Source organism: Petaurus breviceps, unplaced genomic scaffold (genome assembly GCF_028583685.1).
Source record: "Petaurus breviceps papuanus isolate PSGF00001 unplaced genomic scaffold, PetGlider_PUasm1.0 90417, whole genome shotgun sequence".
Classification (NCBI taxonomy): domain Eukaryota; kingdom Metazoa; phylum Chordata; class Mammalia; order Diprotodontia; family Petauridae; genus Petaurus; species Petaurus breviceps.
The window spans coordinates 1,620,856-1,647,724 of record NW_027187245.1 but is presented as its reverse complement, the minus strand read 5'-3'; the positions used below and the strand labels follow the sequence as shown (position 1 = coordinate 1,647,724).

Below are 26,869 nucleotides of genomic sequence, written 5' to 3'. Positions count from 1 at the left end.
CGTACACTCTACTGGAAGGGTCCAACATAGATGCAGATCAGGAAATAGAAGGTCCTTTGGGGAGGCAAAAACACTAATATAGAGATGGATCAGAGAATATGTCATAGCAGAGGTAGCTGATAAGGGGAACCATGATGATGAATAGGGTTTCTAAAAGGGAAGAATGTGTTTAAGGCGTGGCAGGACAGCTTATTCATAGGGTAGTAGTAATGGAACCATGCCATACAGAAGAGGATGAGTTACAGTCTGGGGGGAGGGGGGGGGAAACTATCTGTATCCAAAATAAGGCAGACTATTGTGTTTAGTTCTGTTTCAGGAAGGACATGGGTCATTTTAGGACACACTAGTCTAGAGGAAGTAACACTCAGTGCTGGTGCCCTCCAACTCAAGACTGTGATTTTTTTCCCCTGGCCTTCTACTCATCCCTTCTTTTCCAGTGCTGACTAGATACTTCACTGTTCATCCGCCAAGATTCTAGTTGTTTCAAAGCACTTTTCATTTTGCTTCCTCAGAGTCAAGTAAAAAAGAAAAACCCAGGTCAGCCTGTGAAAACTTTAAACAAATATAGATATGGAATATATAAATTAATAATATATAAATTAAAATAAATATAGATATAGTGGCTCACTGGAGAGAATTCCCCTCTTCTTCAAACTTTGCAGAACGTAATACCAGTTTCATGACTCATACTCACTGTGGGCACAATTATTTAATTACAGGTGCTGGGAATGGTAGGATCTGTTTTCTCTCTTGTGTTACACCAAAATTGCCTCAGAAAGGAAACAAGACTGAGATTTGACTTAGGGAAACATGGAGGCATTTTTCTCTTTGGTATGTTGATCTATAATGGTGATGGTAGGAAATACTCAAATTTTGAAATTTCTGTCCAGCTTTCGAAACACTGACCTCTAATTTTCTGTTCACAATTTTTAACATTCAAGCAGACAATTGGAGATAATTAGGTAATTGGTAATTAGGCATGCAGTTATGGTAATCATGTAATTATTAGGAAGGCAATTAGGCATGCAATGGCAGTAATCAGGCACAATTGCCGAATTTGTGCGAGCAAATGTAGCTAAAGAATGCCCAAGATGTGGTAAACTTAAAAATTTGGAGGCCAGATTGAAAATGTGACCTTACATTTCAAGGGTTGGATTAGTTCTAATTGCTAGGGAGTATAGCCTCACCTCTTTAGTTGGTCCAAGTAGCTGCTATCACTCAAATTTCTATTCACAAAGTCAATGAGAAGTTTCTTTCCTAATGACAAAAAAGAAGAGCATTTAATTATATATCTTTACAGTAAAGGGATCCTTACAATTTTATAAGAAAGCATTTCTCCCGGTCCCCTTTAGCTAGGTAAGATAAAAAGAACCAAAGATACAAAGATCAAGCTTCCATTTCCAAAAGTGCCACTTGTTGCCATATTCCCTTGGGGGTCATGGAGAGAGTGCTGGAGCTGAGTCAGGAATGCCTAGAATTGGACACTTACTTGCTATCTGAAGCTGGGCAAGTCACAGCTTCTCAGATTCAGTTTCCTGGACTAATAATCGCCCTTACCTAACAGTTTCCAATGAGATGATCTATGTGAAACACTATCAGAACTGAACGTCAGTAGTCGTTGTTTTCTATTACTATTCGTTTCCCCAGGCTTTTGCTAGGCATGGTAAAGACCTCCAGTTCATGCTCCATTTAAGCAAAAAGATTCCTCAGAACCATCAGTGGAGACTGGGCTGGTTTGTTCATCCAAGGAAGTTTGGCTCACTGATTAGGGAGTTAAGTGTTACCCTGTGCAAGATGAAAAGTTCCTCAAACTCTTCATTTGCTTTTTAATAACTGGGGGAGAACTGTACCCAGGATTGCAGGAACAGAGGGCATTTCCAATGAGGAAGCTTCATCAACCTGTGCAGATCAGGACCAATTGGGCAAGTTGTATATAGTCTCAGAGAGTCAGTTGAGGCTCAGAAGGGAAATGACTTGCCCAAGATCATTCCAGCTAATAAGTATGCAGAGCAGAATTTGAATGCAGGCCTTCCTAATTGTAAGTTCAGCACTTTCTCTCTTATGCCATGCTACAGACTCTTGTAAATAAAATTAGTCATCATTGTAAGACAAAAATTCATTCTCATTAGTGTCTATAAAAGTGCTTTCTTTTGCTTTCCAAGCAGAGTGCAAGGGAACTCCTGAAAAAATTGAGCTAGGATATGGATAGAAGAGATTGGACCAAAGATGGAGTCATGGATGGGACCAAATTCCAACCCCAGCTTTTTTGGGGACGAAGCACTTTATTTCTCTCTTCTTCAGTTTACTCTTCTGTAAAATGATGGAGAGGTTAAGCTTTCCATCTCTAAAGATATACAAGTCCCTGGAGCCGGAAGATGGGGAAAATCATGAGAGAGAAAGGAAAAATGTGATCTGAGCGGGTGAAAGATGGCAGTCAGGAAGGGAAAAGGAAAGCACAAGAAAAGGAAGGTGGAAGGGAAGGAGAGTGGCAAGAGGGAGGGAGGGAATACATATACATGTATGTGTGTATATGTATGTATAATATATGTAAACATATATGTTATAATACACATATATTTGCTCTATTTTCCTTCTAACTAGATCAAGTGCTGCTCTGGGATTTGCTGACTGACAAGGTTTTGCTGCTTTGTTGTTACTATTGGTGAAGAATGACATTCCCAGTAGATAACTCCAAACCATAAGTGAGCCTGGTACTCAGGTGTAACTGCTAGTATTGCAGAAAAACATGGATGGAATGGTTTGTACCTACCAAATAAAATCTTTAAACTCGTGGTATAAATTCATATTTTGAGCCCCATCAAATTTTCAGAAAGTCACCTCCTCAGGCTTCATTTTTCTCTCTTTATTTCTAGCCCCTAGTATGGGAAGAGACAAGAGATTGCCCCAGGGTCCCATCCTCCTGCCCACCTGCTACAAGTCCTGATGGAGAAACAACTCCCTGAAGCTGGGCACAAAATCCCAATATTTCTTTACATTATAGGGCACTGAATGCTGATCACAAAAGATTAAAGCTAAGTAAGTTTGTTCTGGGAGGACTTCAGAGAGACCATGATAGGGCCCTTTCATGCTTGGCTGGGGATTCTAACATCAGAAATGTAAAGCAGGAACAAGCCTTAGAGGTCATCCATTCCAATCCATGATCTTAAAGACAAAATTGCAATGGGGGCAGTAGTGAGGGTAAAATTTAGTTCCAGGTCAGCTGACTCCAAATGGAGTACTCTCATTGCCATACTATCCTCCTATCAGCTTAAGAATATGTTTTTCCTATTCCTTCTTAAAGGTGGCTTGTCAGTCATCAGTCCAGATAAATAACTTTATGCTAGAATTGCCAACCCTTCATAATCCTCAAGGCTGACCAAGCTACTGAGTCAGATCCTTATCTTCAAGTTTATTCAACTGGACCAGGTTCAAATAAAGGTTATCCCTCACTGGCCATGCCTTGTGTTCTAGAAGAGTTGTGAACACTTGGTTCAGGCCAGAGAGATCATGCTCAGATAGGAACAGCCTTTTTGATGCCTGGAGCTCACCTCCTGAATTCTGCCTCACTCTCAATTCTCACCTGATGAACTCTGAGATTGTTGGCACCTGACTTTGCCTTGACCTGGGAACCAGACCTACTCTGCTCTCTGGTTTCCCTGGACGGTGACCTACAGCAGAGATGTCAAACACGGGGATGTGGCCTTCAACATTCAACATTCCCTAGTGAGTGCTGTCCAAACCAGATTAAAATGTAGTTGGGAAATATTTAAGAAAATAAATAAAAATACATTAGAACATAGGTAATGGTATATGTGGTTTTCTAAGGCAATATGCTGCCCACAGGCATTTAAATGTATGGCTTAGTGCCCCCCCTTTCTTTTTTTTGGATGGGGGAAGGCAAGGCCATTGGTATTAGTGACTTGCCCAAGGTTACACAGCTAGTAAGTGTCTGAGATTGGATTTGAACTCAGATTCTCGTGACTCCAGGGCCGCTGTGTCACCTAGTTGCCCCCGGCCCCCTCCTTTCTATGTAATTTTGAAAGCACTGATTCAGAAGAGGAGTATGAAGTCAGTCTGTCCTCACCCAATACAGGCACCCAGTATATGACAAGGCAATGGGGAACAGAAAGGAAACAGCTCCTACCAACAAGATGCTTTTAAAGATCACCAGATACAAGATCATTTCAAGAGGAGAAAGGCACTTTCAGGTTGGAGGCCTGAGGCAAGGGAGGCTTCATGGAAGAGATACTACCTAAAAGGAGCCTTCAGGGAAAGTGAGGTGGGTTCAAGAGTGTTGGATTTTGAGCCCAAGGACCCAGCTTTGAATCCTAGCTTTGCCACATACTTATTACCTATATGATCCTGGGCATGGCAAATGCATAGAAGCAAGAGATGCAATGTTGGATGTGCTGAACTGTAATTGTTGCAATGAAAAAAAGCATGAAGGAGACAGTGGTGAGATGGCCAGGAGCTTGGAGCCACAGAGGAGAGGGTGCCAAAGTTGAGGAGAGGAGCTTTCGTTGTACCTTCATTTGCACAGGGAGCCGATAACTAAGCAAGTTGGAAAGAGCTATAATGAAATGAGTAAAGGCCAAGGAACATTATTCGAGGCCTTTGCAGTTCTCCCAAAGTTGCCAGTTTCTCCTCTGTGAGAAAATAGAATAAACTAATTGTTAGCTATGACACAGCTATTTCAAGAATTCCCCCCCCCCATAGATACACAATGGACTAATAACAAATTAGAGTCAAAAGGCACCAATTTCAGCTTCAAAAAGGGTGCATCCCAGTTCTGCCTACATGTGTTATAAAAAAAATTAAATAAATCCAAGCTCCAAAAGGGTCCAAGGCAGCACAAACACACTCTGGAGAAAAGCGTGGTTCAATGCCTGCTGCTGTCACTCAAACATCTCTTTTCATCCCAATTAGCTAGCAGTTTGGAGATGGCAACAGAAAGCATCTGCTGAAGGCTGGAAAGATATCAAATTAACTTCCTTTACAACATTCAGATGTGCTAATGTGGAAACAGCCTTCATTCTCATGGGAGAAAAACAGCAGGATCCCTGCTAAACTTGATCACTAATGACCACACTTTGTCAGCCCAAAGAAATAAATGACCCAGAAGAGCCCAGTGTGGAGGAGGTAAATGAAGGAAAAGGTTACAGAGTGCAAAAGGACCTCAGAGTCCATCTGGTCTAGCTCAATCCTGAAAAGGAAGCCAGTGAGTAGAGCAATCGAGAGTAGAAGAAAGTTGGATTGGGAGTCAAAGGACCCAGGTTCAAATCCAAGATCTCCAACTTATTCCCTGTGGAACTCTGAGCAAGTCCCTAAACCCCGATGGATCTCTGTCTCTTCCTCCTCTTCCTCCTCTTTAAATTATGCTCAAAGATCCCTGACACCTCAAAATTTATGATGGAATGGACATATCCACAAATGCTCATTGAGTCTCTGCTTAAAGACCTCCAGTGAAGGGGATTACTTATGGATCACTTATGGATATTATGCTAGAAGTCTCAGTTATATCATGCCTATATTTAAGTCTTTACAACATCAACCAATCAATCATTCCCTCTCCCTCCCGCCCCTGCCCACCTTTCGAACTTCATATCTGGACACCTAGAAAGCCCCATTATCCTTCCAAACACTCAGCTTCAAAATCCTTGTCATCCTTTAGTCTCAGCTCTTACTTGGAATATCTGCTCAGTTGCCAAATTCTTTCATTTCTGCCTCCACAGCCTCAATTTTATCTGACACCTCACTACTCATGTAGACACCCCCTTAGTTCATACTGTCAATACCTACCTCCCAGACAACTGCAAGAGTCTCTATTTGGCCTCCTTGCTTTCAGCCTCCCTTTCCCGATACGTTTTCCACACAACTGCAATGTAATTTTTTAAGTGCAAGTTAATCGTATCACTCTCCTAATATAAAGTCAGATGATTCTCTATTTCTTTTAAGATCAAATATAAAGCCTGCTACCTGACAGTTAAAGGTAGGGAAGTACTGGTAAATATTTAACAACTGGTTCTCCAAAACTGGACCCATGACATACTTTTTCAATTTCATGTGCATTATTAACATTTTCTCCATCTCTTTCTTAAGTTCAGTCAATCAACAAAACAAGAAATCAAGCTCCCATTTCTAGTGTTGGCTGAGGCTGACTTGTGAGGTGTAAATACTCCCACTGAAAATTTAACAATGGGCTCTCCTGAGCCAATTTCAGGTGGCTCCAGGACATCACTGATTAAAGCCCTTGCCATCGTGGTCCTGACCTCTGTTTTCAGCCTCATTCAGTCAACATTTTTCTGGTGATGTTAGAAGTCTATGAAATAATAAGATACATGATTTCCAAAGTATAAAAATTACAGGCGACCCAAAGGCAATAGAGAGATACACAGCAGGTTATGAAAAACATCATCTGTTATCGATCAATCAGGCATTTACCAAATACCTACTATGTGTCAGGAAATGATAAGTCAAAAAAGATCCAAATAAAGTGATTCCTACTTTCCATGATGACTTGTATGGAAGAAGCTGAGTAAAAGACACTATAAAGACTATATATGGCCAAAAAAGGAGGTGAGCCAGTCAGGCAGTGAGAGGGAAGGGTAGGAGATGCAGTTCATGAGTTGCATTAGTATACACAAAATCTTAAAAAAAGGAAGTCTTCTTGTCCATTGTGTTAATCTTCCAGAGAGAACTGATGGAAGACTATGGGAAAGAATTACACAGTATGAAAGATCATGAGGGAGTAGGGATGTAACCTGGTAGACTGAGTGCTAAGAATGATGAGACTGAAGAGCCAATGAAGCATTAAAAATAAGTATACACCTAACCCTTTGTTAAAGAAGGCATAGAAAATAAGGGAGGTTTCATTGGGATACCACTGTGGTGACAGCAAAGAACGGTAGCTAAGAGGGTCGTTCCACTTCTATGTTTGGAGTCAGGGTAAGGAAGAGCTAGGATAGATGCTGAATTAATCTTTAAAAAGTTGATTTTAAAATCACCAACTAAGAGATGGAGATCCATTCCTTTGTAGCCATTCCTTAATTGCTCCAGAGAAAACCTTGGAATTAGCTTGTTGAGACATTTAAAGGAGCTGCCTTAAAATAAGGTGATGGAGGTCCCATGAACTACTGACCTTGCTATAGCTTCGGCCAGAAGATAACAGATCTCAGTTCCTGGGATTCATATGGTCCCTAGAAGCCTCTGGCTTCTGGTTACGTTTGCTTAAACTTTCAAATGTCTCAGGCAATAATACTCCTACAGCACACTTTGTGCTAATGTTTCATGCCATATTGGATGCCTCCTCTGTTCATGGCATAAGAGATAGGACATCGTAAACAGAGTGGGGGATGAGGGGAAGTGCTGCTCTACTCCCCACTGCTTAGCTGCTGTTCGGTGGGGAGCTGACAAGAGCTCTTCCAGATTTCCTCCTGTACTCTTGTTTGGGAGATCTCCCACCTCGTGAACATTTACAGAGTGGGAGCCAGCAGTCTCCAGGAGACATATTGGATGGCATTTCATTCCTGTGTACATCATTTTCTACAAAGCAAAGGGAACATGGGACTTGGCCTCCATCTACTTTCTCACTCCATTTTCAATGGTGTCATCATCCATCTCCCAGCTCCTCTTTCCCTACTGCCCCTAGCACTACACTAGGGTGCTTTAACTTCTGTACATCCTAGACTACTGTGGCATTCAGGTGAAATCGATGAACCCCTTCTCACAATAATGCTTTTAAATGTATAAAATGCAATCCATAGCATTACAAAGGAAAACAATTATACTGAAAGAGTTATCAAAACATTTTTAAAAAGACATTCAAGGGGTCCAGGTTAAGAACCCTCAGTACAATGTCAGCTTGATGGTTTGCTATGAGACTTTTTCCTAACTTCTGGCTTCCTTGACTACCTTCAAGTCCCAGAAAAGATTTCACTTTCTACAGGCAGCCTCACCAATCCCCTGAATTATGCAGCACCTTCCCTCCGTTGATGATTTCCCACAGATCTCAACCACAGTGGGCACTTATTGAATGTTTACTGATTGACTGATGTGAACATTTCTTTATGCTTATTAGTTCTCTCTCATCCAAAAAATGACAAGCTTCTTGAAGGTGAGTGACTCAAGCATGTGCCTAAAACTTGTACCATAACCTCAGTCCTTGACCGAGGGCCAAACACATGACAGGAGCTTAGAAACAGCAAGACCCCAATGTGGTCTCTGTAACAGCCCATTTAAGCCAAGCACCACTTCTCAGAAATGCCTTACTGATGAGAATGGGTTTGTCCACTTAAGAGCGCAATTTTCTTGTGCCACAAATTGTTAGTGCTATAGATGAACACAAAAGAAGAAATTCATGCAATATGCAAAGTAGAAAATGAAGTATTTAACATCTCTTTCCTATGTTTCTAATGCTATCAAGAATGAATGTAGCTTTTATGGAAACAACTTTTTAGTCATCAAGTCAGTATTTTTAATAATATGCATTTTAATATACTTATTTATAGTTTCTAGTTAGAATCTCTCACTAGACAAACTTTTCCAAAATAAAGCTTTTAGTATTTCCTAAATCACAAACTAAAACACTTAGGCATGTTTCTTTAAAAATAACAATCACTTTAAAAAAACAGCTAAAGAGTGAGTCCTGGGACAGGACTCACCTCACTGAATATTGGAGGATAAGCACCTCAAAGATGCATTTCCATCCAGGCCCCAGGCTTCCTTAAAGACATTTTGTGACTATCAGAGAGAAGCAGAGATGCGACATCTCCCTGTTGCTACATGTGTCCTCCCACTCCCAGTGTTCCACCTCTTACCAAGGAACTTATAATCAATTCAGCGTTAGTGATGCTACTTTAAAGGGCATAACAACCTACTGCCCTGTGGCTCCACCCAGAATCCTTGTGATTCTGAACTGTAGGCTGCCCAGGCCAAAGCTCGCTTCCCTGGCCATCACTCTCAGCTTCCTTGTATCCATACATGGCAGTCCCATTCCTTCCATGTCCCCATCCTATTCTACCTTATCGTTGCTGAAGTACCGTTCATTTGGACCTGAGTTGCTCCTGCTATCGGAATGTAAGCTCCTTCAGGGTAGGAAATGCTGGTTGAATTTAATTGAACTAATTAAAGACATATATTTCAGCTATGTTTCCCATTGGATAGAGTATTGGTTCTGGAATCAGGAAAGCTTGAGTTCATATCTGGCCTCACTAGCTGTGTGACATGGAAAAGTCACTTAACCTCTGTCTGTCTCAGTTTTTTCAACTATAAATGGGGATAATAATAGTATTTCTTCTCAGGGTTCTTATAAAGATCAAATGATATAATTTTTTGGGGTCTTGTCTTCAATTGTATTCTTTTTAAAAACAGAATTTTTTTTCCAATTACATAACAATTTTTAGCTTTCATTTTTACAAATTTTGAGTTCCAAATTTTTCTCCCTCCCTCCCCTCACCTCTGCCTAGAATGGTATGTAATTTGATATAGGTTATACATGTGCTATGGTGTAAAACATATTTCCATATTAGTCACAGTTGTGAAAGAAGAAACATAAAAAACCACAAAAAGAATAAAGTAAAAAAAGTATGCTTTGATCTACATTCACCCGTCATTCACTCTACCAACAGTGCATTCGTGTCCCGATTTTCCCACATTCTCTTCCACATTTATCATTTTCCTTTTTTGTAACATTAGCCAATCTGAGAGGTGTGAGGTAGTACCCCAGAGTTGTTTCAATTTGCATTTCTCTAATCAAAAGTGATTTAGAGCACTTCTTCATATGCCTAGAGAGGGCTTTGATTTCTTCATCTGAAAATTGCCTGTTCATATCCTTTGACCACTTATCAATTGGGGAATGGCTTATATTCTTATAAATTTGATTCAGTTCTCTATATATTCGAGAAATGAGGCCTTTATCAGAGAAATTTGCTGTAGTTGTTTCCCAGTTTTCTGCTTTTCTTCTAATATTGGTTCCATTGGTTTTGCTTGTGCAAAAGCTTTTTAATTTAATTAATTAAAATGGTCTATTTTACATTTAGTAACATTCTCTATCTCTTATTTGGTCTTGGACCTATAACTCACTTAAGTTTTCCTTTAAGAATTTGGATGCTAGGGGAAGCTAGGTGATGTAGTGAGTAGAGCGCTGGCCCTGGAGTCGGGAGGACCCAGGATCAGTTCCAGCCTGAGACACTTAACACCCACACAAAAAGATCTGGCCATGTAACCTTTGGCAAGTTACTTAACCCCAATTGCTTTAAAAAAAAGAATTTGGATGCTATATCACTTGGAGCATACATATTTAGTACTGATATTACTTCATTGTCTACATTACCTTTTAGCAATGTTCAGTTTCCTTCCTTATCTCTTTTAATTAGGTCCATTTTTGCTTTTGCTTTGTCTGAGATCAGGATTGCTACCCCTACTTTTTTAAACTTCAGCTGAAGCATAATATATTTTCCTCCAACCACTTAGATTTACTCTGTGTGTGCCTCTCTGCTTTTAGTGTGTTTCTTGTAAACAACATATTGTAGGATTGTGGTTTTTTGATCTACTCTGCTAGCACGTGAAAGAGAAATGGCATTTTTTTGTCTGTTTGTTCCCAATGCACAGACAAAGGAGCAGTGTGTAGACATTGCAAAGTACAAATTCTGGCTTGGTGTTCAAAGCAACTTCCTAACAATTATAGCTGTCTCCAAGTGGAATGTGCTCCCTCTGGACATAGTAGGCCCCTCTAGTTGAAGGACATTATGCAAACTGTGGATGACTGTCACTTGTGTGTTGTAATGAGGATGCTTTCCTCAGGGATGGGTCAGACTGCTGCTGTCCCTTCCAACTCTGAATTTCTGAGATTTTGTGATGATTCCTGGAGCTCCATGCCTGGTCCTAGGCCTCTCTTGGGAGCACAGTTTCTTTACCTTTTCTGTGTCTTGGAACCCTTGGGAAGTATCTGGTGAAGCCTATTAACCTCTTCCCTTTTCCAAAGCATGTTTATAAATGCAAACAATAAAATACAGAGGATTACAAAGGGAATAAAAGGTGAGTGAAAATGAACACATCATTATTCTTTCTCATCTAAGTCTACAAATGCTCTTAAAATTACTCATGGACCCCAGATTAAGAACCCTTGCTCTACAGAATGCCCCTCCTAGTTCCTAAAGGCTGACCTCCATCAATTTTTCCCTTCCCTGTCACTCTGAGAAGTCAAGCAGTTTCAACTGAGTCCCTATTATAGCAGTGTTACCCTATCTTCACTGATTTAAGTGCCCCTCCCAGTTACTGTGTCCTGAATCTTCCTGGGTCTCGCTGAGCTATTAGTTCTCTTTTCTGTTTATGTGTCCCTTCCTAGGCATCTAGGACTGGGTCTGAACATGAGAGGAATAGACAGACAGATCCTTGTAATGATAATAGGCATGTCATGGGATAAAATTGGCCAACATGCCATCTTTTGATAAAATTGAGAGCCACATCATATCCACCTACAATGAATGACAAAGAAAGACACGGGGATGCAAGCAGGGCAGTGTGGTAAAAAGAGAACTCAGTTTGGAGCTTGTGTCCTGGCTCTACCTCTTACTATGGTGCAGGCAGCATCATATGCTAGGCTACAGAGCGTATACCACGCTGTATAAGAGGAAGAACACTAGGCATAATGTCCTGGGGCACCTGAGTTGCTATCCCAGGCCTGCCACAAGACTTACATCACATGACCTCTCTAGGCTTCAGTTTCCTCATCTATAAAATGAGGCTGTATTAGAAGGCCTCTAAGGTCCTTTCTCACTCTAAATCCATGATCCTACTGTCTGAGGTCCAACTAGGATCTGTCAGTGCTGAATATAAATATGAAAACTCACCAGGCACACATGGAAAGGAGTGAAGCTCTCTTTGTTTTCTCTGATACTGGCTTCAAGGAGGCATCAGTTGGAATGCCACCAAGGGAGTCAAATGAAGAGCTCGTACCAATAACAAGGCAACCCAGACAAGTCATGATGGATCACTTGGTTTCTCTTCCCTATCTTGTTAATTACTTGCCTCTCATTTCAGAAATAGAGAGCCTGAGCAAAGCTACTCAGGGCAAGTTGCACTGTTTACTTGATGGTGAGATTTATGTATCAGTTCTTCTCTAAAGAGCACAAAGGCCATGTACTTTGTAGAAGTTAATAAATGAGCAGCCTAATGATCATTTCTTACAGCTAAATATATTGCCCTTGACTTGAACAATGACATATTCATATTCTTCCTGAGATGAAAGAAGTAGATGGAAGTGGGGAGGGGACACCTAAGCAATGTGCATCATTAACAATCTTGATCCATTTCCCAGGAAGTTGGAATAACCTTAACCAAACAGCCTTTATCTAAACATAAAAGTCATTGTTAATGTCCCCTAAAGTCAACAGGCAGCAAATGTCCACTAACTCTGCTTGCATGATAGGATGCACTGAGTACATTCGTCTGGTCCCCTAGGTCTTACACAATCTCTCTCTTTGCTCTACACTTTAAGCTCTTAGTAGAAAGTGATGAGACCTTGGTATGAGATTTACTTGACAACAAATTCTTCAAAACGTTAATATGGATGAAGCATTTATTTTGGCCTTGAGGAATGTGTAGGTCACAGGGTCAAGTGGATCCACACTGCTGACAGAAAGTTGCCTTGATTGTCCACAGATTTGGTTAAGAGTGCTCTATATTTTCTGTTGAGTTTAATAAAGCTTTTCTTAAAGTTACTGTGTTAATAGCTTGAATTCCTTCTTGCTTAGAAGGTGAATGTTTTTTTCCCTTTTTTCATAGGAATACAGAATGTTGATGGTCCAAGAGAAAATTCTGGGTGGGGATACAAGCCAAAGAATAGATCTGGGTAAAATATACCCCAAAGTGAACTTGGCCTATGTAAATATTTAAGGTAGCTAGGTATCACAGTGGTTAGAGTACTATATGAGTTCCAATCTTGCCTCAGATACTGTCTAGGTGTGATCCTGGGTGAGTCAATCAATGTTTCTTTTTTCTGTTTTTTTTATTTATTTGTTTATTTTTAGTTTTCAAAATTCATTTCCACAATATTTTGAGTTACAAATTTTTCTCCCCATCTTTCCCCTACCCCCATTCCAAAATAGCAAGCCTACTGAATACCCCTTCCCCCAATCTGTTCTCTCTTATATCCTCCCCCATCCCCCCTAACTTTCTAGAAGGGCAAGATAGATTTCTATACCCCAGTGCCTGTATATCTTATTTCCAATGTAAAAAAAAAATTGACATCTGTTTTTAAAACTTTGAGTTCCAGATTCTTTCCCTTCTTCCCTCCTCAACCACCCCCACTGGGAAGATAAGCAATTCAATATAGGTTATACATATGTAGTTATGCAAAACATTTCCATAGTAGTTATATTATGAAAGACTAACTATATTTCCATGCATCCTGTCCTGTTTCCCACTTATTCTATTTTCTACTTTGACCCTGTCACTTTTCAAATGCATTTGCTTCTAACTACCTTCTCCACCAATCTGCCCTCCCTTCTATCATCCTCCCTCTTATCCCCTTCCCCACTACTTTCCTGTAGGATAAGATACCCAAATGAGTGTGTATATTATTCCCTCCTTAAGTCAAATTCAATGAGAGTAAGGTTGACCCATTCCCTTTCACTTTCCTGCTCTTCTCCTCCATTGTAACAGTTTTCTCTTGCCTCTTTTATATGAGATAATTTACTCTAATCTATTTCTCCCTTTGTCCTTCTCCTGATATATTCCTCTCTCACCTCTTAATTTTATTTTCTAGATAGCATCCCTTCCTATTCAACTCATCCTGTGCCCTCTGTCTATATATACATGAACATACATATGCCCACACTCACATATATATTTATATACACATACACCCTCCTATACAGACATATAAGTATGTATACATATACATACACACACACACACACACACACACACATATATATATATAAAAAACCTTCAACTATCCTCATACTGAGAAAAGTCTTATGAGTTAAAATTATCATTTTTCCATGTAGGAATGTAAATAGTTCAACTTTAATAAGTTCTTATGATTTCTTTTTCCTGTTTGCCTTCTCATGCTTCACTTGCTTCTCATATTTGAAAGCCAAATTTTCTGTTCTGCTCTGGTTTTTTCATCAAGAATGCTTGAAAATCCTCTATTTCATTGAAATACCATATTTTCCCCTAGAGCATTATACTCAGTTTTTTTTTCTGGGTCAGTGATTTTTGGTTTTAATCCTAGCTCCTTTGACCTCCAGAATATCATATCCAAGCCCTTAGACCCCTTAGTGTAGAAGCTGCTAGGTCTTGTGTTATCCTGATTGTATTTCCATAATACTCAAATTGTTTCTTCCTGACTGAGTGCAGTATTATCTCTTTGACCTGGGAACTCTGGAATTTGGCAATAATATTGCTAGGAGTTTTCTTTTGGGGATCTTTTTCAAGAGGTGGTTGGTGAAATCTTTCAATTTCTATTTTGCCCTCTGGTTCTAGAATATCAGGGCAATTTTGCTTTATAATTTCTTGAAAGATGGTGTCTAGGCTCTTTTTTTGATCATGTCTTTCAGGTAGTTCAATAACTTTTAAATGATCTCTCCTGGATCTATTTTCCAGGTCAGTGGTTTTTCCAATTTCACATTGCCTTCTATTTTTTTCATTTGTTTGGATCTGTTTCATAGTATCTTGATTTCTCATAAAGTCATTAGCTTCCAATTGCTCCAATCTAATTTTGAAGGAACTATTCTCTTCAGTGAGTTTTTTACATTCCTTTTCCATCTGGCAAATTTGGCCTTTTAAGGCATTCTTCTTCTCATTGGCTTTTTGGGCCTCTTTTGCCATTTGAGTTAGTCTATTTTTTAAGGTCTTATTTTCTTCAGTACTTTTTTGGGTCTCCTTTAGCAGGCTGTTGACTTGCTTTTAATGATTTTCTTGCATCATTCTCATTTCTCTTCCCAATTTTTCCTCCACTTTTCTTACTTGATTTTCAAAATCCTTCTTGAGCTCCTCCGTGGCCTGTAACCAATTCATATTTTTCCTGGAAGCTTTTGATGCAGGAGTTCTGACTTCATTGTCTTTCTCCTGTTCCATGCTTTGATCCTTTTTGTCCCCAAAAAAGGATTCTGTGGTCTATTATTCTGTGGTCTAGGATTCTGTGGTCTAGGATTCTGTGGTCTATACAGTCTAATTATATTTCCTATCCTTGCTCATCTTGCCAATTACTTGACTTTTGAGCTCTTTGCCACAGTAGAACTCTGCTTCCAGAATGGAGAGAGCTATGTCCCAAATCGCTTGGGTTTTTGCAGCTTCCAGAGCTATTAGATGGGTGCTGTCTCTACAGTCCCCACAAGCTCTGGCACACTAGCCACACATCCAAGGACCATTATCCAATACCACAATCCAGATCCAAGCAGGTCAAAGCAAGAGTGATTCCCCTCTGAATGGTTGCCTACACTCTCAATAAATATTTCTTAGATGCAAAAATGAACCTACATTTTCAGCTTTATTTCTCACTACTCCTCTATATGGAACTCTTTGATCTAGATAACCTGATTTACCCCTTTGATTAAAACAAACCTAAATGGTCACTTTGACCCTAAACACAAGTAATCTTTCCTTAAGATCTTCTCCCCTTCAATTCTGTATCACTCACTTAGCATTTATTATATTCTGCCTTCTATTTTCAGTCCTCTTGTTTTCATGTATTATTACCTCAACTATGCCTTAAGGACAAGGACTGTATCTTGTACTTCTTAATAACTTCTCAGTGGCTAACACTGTGCTTTGCATACAGTAGCTTTTTAACCAGTGCTTGCTGGTTGAGCAAGTCCTTCATCTTAGTCTACCCTAGCCCATCACAGAGAAGGCTCCATCAGATCTGGTCATCACATAGGGTAGAGAGTCTCCTTTCCCTCTGAAAAGACCTGAACTCATTAAAATTCACCAAAGCATCTTAAGCAATTTTCAAACAAAAAATAATTTCTCAAAACAACAACAGTGAAGAAACCTGAAGAGAAGAATGACATCAAGGAAATGGTGGTTAGGAATACACAGCTATTAAATGATTAACAATACAAATTATAATACAGACTCATATAATTAGTGAAATCATGCTTTGAAGGTCACCAACATTTTGTTTTTCTAATTATGGCATATCACATTCAATATCAATTAGGACATTCCTGATGAGTAAATAATAATTGTTCCTTTGAGTGCCTCAGAGCTGCTCTCTGATAGGTTACTTGGTTTTGCCATTTTTAAATAATCTTGTCATAACCTGTAGCTCACTCAACTGACACGTGCAAGTTGATGTCGAGTGCTTGCAAATTGCACTGGGAACAGCTAATGAGTTATCGGGCAAAATGTGCCGACTGGAGTTTATGAAGTGGTAAGCCTATTGCTCGTAGTGATTAATGATCAAATGGTGTTTCAAACTTAACTAATTTACTAATGACCACATTTGTGAATTGCTTCCTAGCAAAACAAAACATTGCCTAATGACTGGGTCCAGACTTTGACAAACTTTATAGTCTTGAATGCAGGAGATGCTTTGTATCAGCCCAGTGGAGGCACAGAGCCAAAGAGTAGAAAAAAGGAGGCAACATTGACCATTTAGAGTGTTTGATGGAGAAAATGGATTTCTAGAGGCATACAAGTTGCCAGCATTGACAAAAGAATAAGAGCTAGTTTGTGGTAAAATGAACCTGGGGTATTAAAAGGGATTCCTCTATGAGTCCTTCTCCTGTAAGAAAATCTCAGACAGTCTTTCTTGGCCAATATTGCTATTGACATTCTAGACTTCCAAGATTTTCTTTCATAGATTTGATGGGATTAATTTAATGAAATAAAAGATATATGCCTCATTCAAGCATGGCATTATAATCCTCAGTTATATCTCTTGGTAAATGACGTGGCTGAACACAACACACACACACACACACACACACACACACACACACACACACACACCCCTAGTGTAAAAGAGATTTAACTTTGTTGATCTGAAAAATGCTGTGTACCTCAAAGGATTCACCAAAATACAGTAAAGCCTTCCATATGTCCCACAGTACATCAAAGGTCCAGAAGTGGTAAGCAGAAGCAGCTGTACTGTATTCTAACCCAAGTCCTTCATTATACGTCTATAAGCTTTGGAAGAGAGGCAGTGAACAGAGGGCCGGCCTGAGAGTCAAAAAGAACTGAGTTCAAGTACTGGAAATTAGACTCGTACTAGTTCTGGGTGAGTCGCTTAATGTCCCAGGAAGCTCTACAAGACTCTAAGTTAATAGAACAGGTATCAAACAGTGCCAGTGGAAGGAGTTTCCACACCAGGAGTTCTCTACCAATGAAATAAGAATTTCAGAAAAGCTTTGAAAACCCATCATGAGTAACTCCCGATCATAAACACAACTCATCATAGAGACCTAAAAGCATTTTTAGTGGACTTGCCACATCGCCACATGTCATAACGCAAACTTGAACAACTTTGGTAATATTCACAAGCTGAGGCAGCAAACTATAGATACAAAAAGATAACTGGTATAAAACTACAGTGTCATTTGTGGCAGGAGCCATGGGATCCTTTGTTTGCTGCCCCATTTTTCGGCATGCCTATTGAAATGTAGAAGGCTGCAAATACTACACTGCCAAGTGCATTACTATACTGGAGATGTTTTCACTGTTAAGCTAAAGGTATGACAAATCATTCCTGCAGTTCAGCTTTCTGGCAAGGATGTTCAATGTGTGCTTGAAGAGCCTGAACATTTGCAAACATTTCACCAAGTGTACAGGGGCTTCCAGAGCCTTGGAACACCATATATGTAACCTGACCAAGGTACCAAGAATTGGCCCGAGGTTTCCCTCTCTCTCTGGGTTATCTTTGTGGAGGCGAAGGGGTTAAAACAGTAATGAAGGGGTGAAGGGAACAGGATGGTACATACACTGTTACACACAGTCACCAAAGCTGTGAAGGTGGTTTAATTTAGTTTGTTACAAGAAGGGACACTTGTTGAGTGGATGAGGGTATATCTGAAAATGACTGACTTAAAAACATCAATAAAACTGATTTTAAAAATAATAAAGCTAAGGTAAGGTAAGAACATTGTTCATATTTTATCTGTATGCCAGAAATTCAATTCATGAAACACTTATTAAGTATTTACTAAGTACAAGGGAGAGGCAACAGAGGTCCTGCTTGAAAGCAAACTCATCACCATCAGGTAAGCCAAACTTCAGTGTACCAAAGGTAGGAGAAGTTCTGTGCTGCCAGGGCCTCGAAGATAGAGAACTGACTATTGATTTCACGTGGGAGATGTCCTCTGAGTGAGCCTAATTCCTTACTGCCTTGGGATGACACTAAGGACTTGGCACCCAGCATGAATTCAGTTAGCCCCTACAGACCCAGCCACAACTGTTATCTTTCAATGCTGGTGGAAGAAAACAAGATCCCAAGCCTCTGAGAACCAAAGGGGGAAGAAAAGCCTGCATTGAATGGGACCTGTACCGATCTAAATTCCTGAAGAGATACATCAGAGATCTTGCTCTTTGGCATGCCAAGGGTACTGGCGGGCCAAGCCTCTGAGGATTTAGTGACTAAGGGACTAAGCACTGGCTCTCCATGCTGGGGTTGAAGCACACCAAGAAGATGTCTAGCATGCACAGTCATGTGACCTCACCATTAAATCCCTAGAAGCTCTTAGATTATAAATTCAGTACGACTATAGGATTGAACATTACTTATTTACTACTTGGACACCCTGATACTATATTCATTCATAAATCCCTGCATTTAAAGTGATGGGTGAACAACTTTGGAAGTTTATCAAACTATTGCTGCCCTGCATGCTGTACCTAGTTAGCAGAGGACTATTGGTAACTGCGGAACCAACTGGTTCTTCTCCCATCCTGTGTAGGGCACACTCCCTGCTTGTGCCCTCTGTGATTCAGGGTTTCTATCTCCTGTGGCAATAAACCAGGACACACACACATTTCCATCTCTCCCCAGGTACTCCCACCCCAATCTACCTCAGTCCAAGTCCTAGCCTCTCTCCTCCCCGTCCACCATGCCCTCTGGAACACCAACTTCATTTTTAACAAATTCTAGAGCTTTTCACACTTTCAGTCTTTTGGTAGTGAGAAACCTGACCACCATGGCTACCCACTCCAGTTCTGGGTGCTCCTTCTCTTATGCCTTTCTGTGCTACAATACCCTGGAACAGAAGGAAGAGGACGAGTTGTACACCGTGTTTCCCCCTGCCCCTTTCAGATGATCCCTTTGCCTTTATTAGTCATCTTTCCTCCTTGTCATTCTAGCTTTCCACCTTTCCATCTTTCATTTTATCTTTCTATATTATCTGATCCAGACCTTTTGTCAACATCACGCTGAGTTATAACTAAGGGAAAGTTACAAGAGTTTTGCCCAAGATCAGGATATTTAAAGGGTACCAACAGACTACACAACTTAGTTGGCATAAATGAAAAGGATGCTGGGAGAAGTAACCGGCACCCCCCCCCAACATTGCATTGGGAGTCCTTCCTCCTCTGCCGGCCCTCCTCCCATGTCTCATGCTAGGGGTATCTACTCCTCTTTCCTAGTATCCTAGGAGTATCATAACCCAGGTGAACAGCAGCTCATTTTCTGACTCATACATTTCCCAGCTGATATAATTAATACCACTTCTCCATTATTCTGTTTTTATGCTGCATCACAGAATTTTCATGCCAACCATACCCTTCTCTATTGCCCTTTTGGCCTTTAAATCCATGCTCCTATACATATTACAATTATGCCTTCCACATCATGACTTTCCCCATTGTAGTTTTGATACATTGAGGGTCATCATAAGAAATTAAATGGGAATTTTGGGGAGTTTTGCGGAAGCCACCGGTGACACGTGAAGGCCAGCAGATGATACAGCAAAAGTTTAGATGCTCATAAATGCATAAAATATATGTATAGCATTTTATAATATCAACCCAGATTTTACAATACTTACTAGTAAATGCCCCATTAAAGAAAAAGAAAAAAAAATCAGACTTCTCTGATACAAAGGGAGGATTTTCCAGATTGAGGGGTGCTGCACCCCTAATCTCCATGATGTAGAAGGGATAATTGTACAAGCAAGAGGGATTCTTTATCGGTGTGAGAATGCATTGACATCTATTAAATATTTAGTCTAAAAACTATATTAAAATAAAGAAGACACTAAAGAGAGTCTTCATCCACCAGCGTAGGATTCAGATGTGGAAATGATCTTACTGTCTTCCCTTTTTTATTTGGCAATAAAAGCAGCTGTTAGGACCATATGTGGTATAGTCAAACTCAGAAGAAGATAAAAACTTGTCTTTCTGTTAAGGGTTATGTCTATTGGTTTATGTTATATTTTTATCAAAATTGAGTCTGTAAATGGTTTATATATTGCACACTTATTTTGTAAAAACATCATAATCAATTACTGTCATATAAATATTAGGTCAAAGCCTAACTTCAAATTCCCCAAGTATTTTTAGTGAGTTTTTTAAAAGCAAAACAAACCCCCAAACCCATAAGCCCCCTTTTAATTCATTTTAGCAAAAAGTATGTTATACCCAGTATTGCACTGTTTCCCTTTAATTTGCATAGCATTCTGTACAGTGATTTATGATAATCATTGCTTCCTAAATGGCACTAAGACTTAATGTCAACTCCTTAGAGGACAGAATATTGTTCTATGGTTGAGTGGCACCGCAAATATGAAGCGTATGGCAAAGTTTCTTTGCTAGAACATAAAAATGGTAAACATAATTGTGTTTATCTAGCATTGACATTGTCATAGCATCAGGAAAGACACCAAAGGCTAACGTTTGACAAGGCCTTCATTATGGTCTTCATTCAACATGCATGAAAATTTCAGCTACTGAGTTGTGGCTACAAGTTCAGTTCCCTTTTCAGACTCACTGACAGATGATATGTTAGAGGAGAAGACTGTACTCAGTGTCTGATAGGACTGAGTCACAAGGAGACATGGAGCACATATCTTCTTCCAGACAGCTAGAAGTGGTGTAGTTGACAGAGAGCCAGGGCTGGAGTCAAAAAGATCTGAGTTCAAATCCAACCTTAGACACTTACTAGCTGTATGGTCCTGGGCAATTCACTTCACCTCCATTTACCTCAGTTTTATCATCTGCAAAATGGGGATAATGACCTCACCTACCTTACAGGGTTGTTGTGAGGATAAAATATTTGCAAAGTGCTTAGCACAGTGCCTGACATGAAGCAGGTACTATCGAAATGATAGCTGTTATTGATAACTATTAACTCAGAGCAAAGTAAATTTGAGAGAGGGCTATGCTAAGGTGGAAGATGGCCCAACATCATAATGAAATTGTACCTGAGATCTATAGAGGCATCCTGACACCACTCCATGGCACTGTAATATGACACTTTGTACTACTTGAAGCCTGAAACTGAATCAAGTAGCAAATACATACACTGGCAGGCGTTGTTCCAAATGGAGTTATTTTCTAAGTGAAAATGAGGTTTCCAACAGCCAAAGGGAATTTCTTTTAAAATATTCCTTCTATAAAGTATGAAGTACTTAGACTGTCTTACATAATTGGAGCATATATACATATATGTGTGTGTGTGCATACAATTTATATGTATATATCTATATTATATATCTATATGATGTATGTGCATTTATATAAAATAGAAGAGAGAAGGTGTCACAGTGGATAGATGGCCATCCTTGGAGTCAGGAAGAACTGACTCTAACACACACTAAGTGCGTGACCCAGGGCAAGTCACTTAACCTCATAATGCTCCAGGCAAGTCTCTTAGACTCGCTAAGTTACAGATGAGGGTTTTTTTTTAAATATATTTTTTTATATTCATTTTGTTAAATTTCGAGTTCAAATTCTCTCCCTCCCTTCCACTCCTCCTGTACCCATTGAGAAAGTAATGAACATGATATCAATTACATATGTAAAGTATATTTCCTTATTAGCCATGCTGCAAAACAAAACCAAAACAAAGCAAGAAAAATTTAAAGAGTGAAAAAAGTATGCTTCGATCTGTACTCAGAGTTCATTGGTTCTCTCTCTGAAGATGGCTAGCATTTTTCGTACAGATGAGTTTCTGAGCTGAATGGGCAGAAGTAGTTCCCTACACTGATGATACCAGAAACCCAAATCAAGCTCTATAAACCCCTAGGATCTCCTAATACAATTGACAATAATATTGAAGTCTAGCCTGACCACATCAACTCCTGCTCAAGCACTCTCAGTGGTTCCCTTTTATCCCAACCTTGTACATCTACGTACACCTAGAACTGTAGCTCTAGGTAGCTCTGTATGCATAGAACACACACATAAAATTTACATTCATACAGACAGGGTCCTCCATACTATATGAGCTTAAAATTACAGTATGATTTGGGGACATCCTGTCTATGCTAATCATTGAATTCTGAGGATATGATAATAAATTATACCTGTTATTTTGGCCGCTAAAAAATACAAAGTTACATATAACCAAGGTAGGTGAATATGCAGGTTTTTCAACATGCTTTTTCCACACAGAATTTGACACATAAAAAAATGCAGTTTGGGAGTCACAACATACCAGTAAAGTGTACAGTGTGTTTGCTACAACTTCTGGGGTTTGGGTATAAAGATAGTTTTCAACATTCACTTTTATAAGATTTTGAGTTCCAAATTTTCTTCTCCTTCCCTCCTCCCTCCCCAAGATGGCAAGCAATCTGATATCGGCTATATATGTACAATTATAGCAAACATATAACATCGAGGGCTTTTCCAATAAGTCCTGTCTTCTCATTATGGGACCAAAGTATTTAGGCTTCAGCTTTTTTTTTAAAGCAATTGGGGTTAAGTAACTTGCTCAAGGTTACACGGCCAGTTATTTTGTGTGGGTGTTAAGTATCTGAGGCCGGGACGCTGGGGTGGCGCTCTTACTCACTGCGCCACCTGGCCACCCCTTAGGCTTCAGCTTTTGACCTTCAGTGAATAGCCTGAATTAATTTAAGTATTGAAAGATATCATTAAACCTGTATGGACAGTGGTGACTAGGCAAAGGACTCCTGGGCCAGTGGCAGAAGAGAACAGTAATAACCAGGGGAATCAGGAAAAGCACAGAAGCTGAGCCTTGAAGGAAGCAATGAATTCTAAGAGGCAGAAAGAGGAAAAAAAGAATTTACTAAGTGCCTACTATGTGCCAGACACTGTGCTACGTTCTTTACAAATATTAACTCATATGATCCTCAAATCAACCCAGGGAAGCAGGTGCTATTTTTATCCCCATTTTATAGATGAGGAAACTGAGGCAAATAGAGGTGAAGTGACTTGCCTAAGATCACATAGCATTTAAGGCTGGATTTGAACTCAGGTCTCCCTGAATTCAAGTCCACTGTTCTATACATTAAGCTACGTAGCTGTCTCTCTGTAAGGAAGTACAAAGGCATGGAAACAGGAAATAGAATACCAGGTTTGGAAAAGAACAAGTAAGGAAATTTGGCTAAAACAGCAAGTCAATGATGAAGACTTATGTGAAATGAGTCTAAAAAGGAAGATCGGAACCAGATTGTGATTGGTATCAAATGCCAAGCTGACTTGTCCTAGAGGTAATAGGGAGTCACTGAAGGTTCCTAAACACAACCATGGCATGCTGCAAGAAGATTATTTTCAACCAGTTTGCAAATTCTTAAAAGGAATATTTTCTATTTCTTTATTGTATCCATAGCATAGTGACAGGCATGGATGAAGGAGTCTCCCAGCTCACTACTTATTGCATGATAAAGCTTCTACCAGGCCAGACGGCATCCTTGAATTTTGGGAACCCTGGCCATAAAGGAGCTGTTTTAAATGCCAAAGGGAATATCAGAGAGAGGCTTAAACCAGGGAAAATTTTGCCACACATGAAACTATGGGGAGGGGGTACCAAGTCATGGAAAAACCAGGGCTATAAGAGTTCAGACAACCAAAGTAAGAGTCCACATCCCCAAAACCTCTATTTTCAGAGTTGTATGTTCTTAGAAGGATAAAATATGATGTAAAAGAGGAGAAATGAAGAGATTTGATGTTCGACAATGAGTCAAGTTGCTAAAAAAAATTCTTACAGGCAGAGAGGTAGAAAGGTAAAGGTTAGCAAAAACAGTGGAATAGGAGTCAGGAGGCAGGGGTTCAAATCTGGAATTCGTCACTTACTGACTTATGTTATCTTGTACAAGTCATGCATCTTTTCTGGGTCTGTTTTTCTTCATATATAAAATGATAGATTGGATTAAATGGTCGCTAAGGTCCCTTCTGACTTGAAATTGACAAATCTATAAGCCAAGCAGCAGTTAGGCATCGATTGATGGAGAAAATGTAGCAGTTAGACAAAAGAAGCTTGCCCAACTTCCTCGTGGGTAATCCACAATGGTTTTGGGGGATGAACACTTGTCATTTTTCCCTCTCTCCTGAATCTCTACTGTTGTGTAGGGAACCCCAGGGAATTTTTTTTTTAATCTTTATTTTTCAAATAAGGCAGAATCCATTGATGAGATGTCAAGGCAGCTGAAAACCACCAAATGGAACTTTTACCAGTTTTGAGTACCAGCCCGTCCTAAATAAAACCTATATGGAGTGAGTTATGGGCCAAGGAATCAATAAGTAAAAGAGTCTTTTTTCTCCTGACATGCACTTCTTTTCTGAATACTGGGGAAGATAAAGACTTGATTCCTATTTCTGATTCCCTAAAGGATGTTGGCAGTTGAGGCCCCAGGGCTCATCAGAGCATTTATTCACTCAGAGCATACCTAACAATGAACTCCTTGGTCTGGCATCTATGATGGGTTTTATTATTAATGTGAAAATGAATCTGACAAATTTTCTTTGTTCAAGTTATTGCCAAGGTAGTCAGGGAAGTAACTGAGCATGGAAAGAAATTAACTGAGAGGTAGTAATTTTTTGTCAATTTTGAGTATCTCATTTATAAAGCAAAACTTAATAACCTGTAATTCTCAGGCACAGTTGCAGAGTTCATCTCTCTGACTGTGGCAGGCATATTAAACTCAGATGTGAAAAATAACAAAGACTTCTTCCCCTCCAGGTAGGATGAAATTTACAGAAGACAGTCTACTAGTTGCACACCTATTTTGAGAAGCTGAGGGAGGGGAAAACTGCATGTATGTGGGCACAGCCCACCAAAGCAGCCATGGCATAGCAGGTTCATGTTGTTTTAGCCATTAGGGCTTATTTGATCTGGTCAATATCTGGCCAAATATCGTGTCAAAATTAGCAATTAAGTAGGAAATTCTTCATCTGAGTATATGATTTAGTAACAGACTGTGAAGCATCATCAAATGTGGAAATCTGGTCATCTTTTGGGGTTCACCAAGTCCCAATTTGCCGTGTATTTATGTGGGTGAAGGGAATACTGTATGTTCATATGAAAAATCTTTTGCTGAACCTGTCATCTAGGTGCCTCTCTATTGTACCTAGTATATTTAGGTGTATATTATTTTACTGCCACTGAACTTGCCAAAGTGTTGATGCCAATGATGCAGTCATATTTTAGATGCTTTCATTTGCTTTAAACTACAGGATACTATGGGGGTACAAGTCCATTTGCAAAAGAGTCAAATTATTCTATTAGATTTTGTATACAATTGTTTTGACAATATTTAGATCTATAGATAGGAAAGCATACAAAGCTTATTGTTGGGAATTTTTTTTTTTGGAACCAGACTGCAGGGGAATGAATTGGTGAAAAAGAAGCGGAAGCAGCCTAGTTGAGGCAATGGGGAGGTAGCTTGAGGTAGAGTATACAATATTAAACTCTGCTTCTGGGGACAAAGGTGGGTTTGAATCCTCTTTCTGTCTGCAACTTACCATAAGCAAATCACTTTATCATGAAGTCTTACTTTTGTCATTTGTAAAATGGGGACAGTAATACCCAGAGGAGCACACACCTCATAGAGCTGTTGTGAGGTCAAAGGAGATCATGGATGTAAAGGGTTTTTGTTTTCTGCAGTTGTTGTTTTTTTATGCAAACTTTAAATGTACATGAAGCTATTAGTTCTACTAAAAGTTTGGCAGAGAAACAAGGGTGGGGTGAGGGGGCAAGGTGTAAAAAAACCAAACAAACAGTGAAAGGTTTTAAAGACAGGAATGACCTGAACATAGATTCACAGATAGAGGAGAGGATGTAGAGGGAACTGATTGCTAGAGAAGAAAAAAACTGGTGAGATCAAGGTAGCAGGAGGGAGAGAGGAAGAATGGATAAGCTTTAGCAAGGAGGTCCTTTCTCTGAGGAAGAAGGGCTGGGAAAAGATAAATATGTTTGGAGGTGATTGGGAAGGAATTGGGGTGCTCCTAGAAAAGGGTAGCCTGGACTCAGTAAAGGAGATGAAATCATCTGCTGAGAAGGGAGAAATGACTGAGAGAAACATTTTGGAACAGTTCTCCTGGGGAACTAGATAGTAAGTTGATGAGAAATGAATTTGATGTGCAATTGTTTCAGTTGTGTCCAACTCTCTATGATCCATTTGGGGTCTTCTTGGGAGAGATACTGGAATGGTTTGCCATTTCCATCATTTTCATTTTTGCCATTTCCCTCATTTTACAGATGAGGAAACTGAGGACAACAGGGTAAAGTGACTTGCCCAGGGTCACACAGCTTGGGAATGTCTGAGGCTAGATTTGAACTCTGGGAGACGAATCTTTCTGACTCCAGACTCTATTCAATGCGCCATTTAGCTATGCACAAACATGTACATATGTAAAACACATCTGCCTCTATTGGGCTTGATAAAGTTTCTGGCAAGACACCAGCAGAGGGTGCCAGGAACTAGGCGTAAGTACTTCTCAAGGACTAAAGCTTCCTCCACTGTGTTACCCCGTG

General features: G+C 39.8%; 1 long non-coding RNA gene across 1 annotated transcript in view; it reads right to left on the bottom strand.

Annotated features, from left to right (window-relative positions):
- Window positions 1-26,869, bottom strand: part of LOC138177470 (uncharacterized) — a 110,495-nt gene that overhangs the window by 28,075 nt on the left and 55,551 nt on the right. The window contains exon 3 of the long non-coding RNA XR_011172505.1: window positions 1,188-1,257. This is a non-coding gene — a long non-coding RNA (uncharacterized lncRNA). The remainder of the gene's footprint in view (window positions 1-1,187; window positions 1,258-26,869) is intronic.